Source organism: Geospiza fortis, unplaced genomic scaffold, assembly GCF_000277835.1.
Source record: "Geospiza fortis unplaced genomic scaffold, GeoFor_1.0 scaffold492, whole genome shotgun sequence".
In the NCBI taxonomy this organism is placed as follows: Eukaryota; Metazoa; Chordata; class Aves; order Passeriformes; family Thraupidae; genus Geospiza; species Geospiza fortis.
In genome coordinates this window covers 18,397-19,338 of record NW_005054846.1, presented here as the reverse complement: position 1 = coordinate 19,338, position 942 = coordinate 18,397, and the positions used below count along the sequence as shown (strand labels likewise).

Here is a 942-nt window from a genome sequence, read left to right as displayed (position 1 = left end):
GGGGACAACGGGGACAATGGGGACAACGGGGACAACGGGGACAATGGGGACAACGGGGACAACGGGGACAATGGGGACAACGGGGACAACGGGGACAATGGGGACAACGGGGACAACAGGGACAACGGGGACAATGGGGACACCGGGGACACCGGGGACAACGGGGACAATGGGGACAACAGGGACAATGGGGACACCGGGGACACCAGGGACAACAGGGACACCAGGGACAATGGGGACAAGAGGGACAACGGGGACAATGGGGACACCAGGGAGATGGGAAATAGGGAGGGATTGGTGAGGAAGGGAGAGAGGGGATGGAGAGGTGGAGAAGAGGAACAGGAGAGATGGAGAGGAGGGAGAGACGGAGAAGAGGAATGGAGAAGATGGATGAAGGAAATGGGAGAAATTGAGAGAAAAATGGGGGAGAGGAGGGAGAGGTGGAGAGAAGGAATAGGGGAGAGATGGAGAGAAAAATGGGAGAAATGGAGGGAAGGGATGGGAGAGAGGGAGAGGAGGGATGGCAGAGATGGGAAGAGGAAATGAGGGAGATGGGGAGAAGGAATGGGGGGGGAAATAGCAAGAAGGGATGCAAGAGATGGAGAAAAGGGAGAGATGGGAGGAGGAGTGGGACAGGTGGAGGGAAAGGATGGGAGAGAGGGAGAGAGGGAGTGGGAGAGCAGGAGAGGGAGGTGAAAGCAGCACGGAGCCCCTACCCAGGAAGGCCGCCCAGTGCAGGGGCTGCCGGTCCTTCTTGTCACACGTGCTGGGGCTGGCACCTTTGTTGAGCAGCAGGTTCACCATCTGTGGGGCGCGGGGACGGCGTGAGCAGGGCCACTCTGATGGCCGTGCCACCCCGATGTCCCTGTCCATGCCCACCCCAATGTCCCTGCCCACCCGATGTCCCTGCCCACCCCTGCCCACCCTCATGTCCCTGCCTGT

At 60.3% G+C, this 942-nt stretch overlaps 1 protein-coding gene across 1 annotated transcript in view; it reads right to left on the bottom strand.

The window, feature by feature from the left end:
- The window catches only part of ANKRD52 (ankyrin repeat domain 52), a 39,165-nt gene that overhangs the window by 31,915 nt on the left and 6,308 nt on the right, over positions 1–942 (bottom strand). The gene's annotated exons all lie outside the window — the stretch shown is intronic.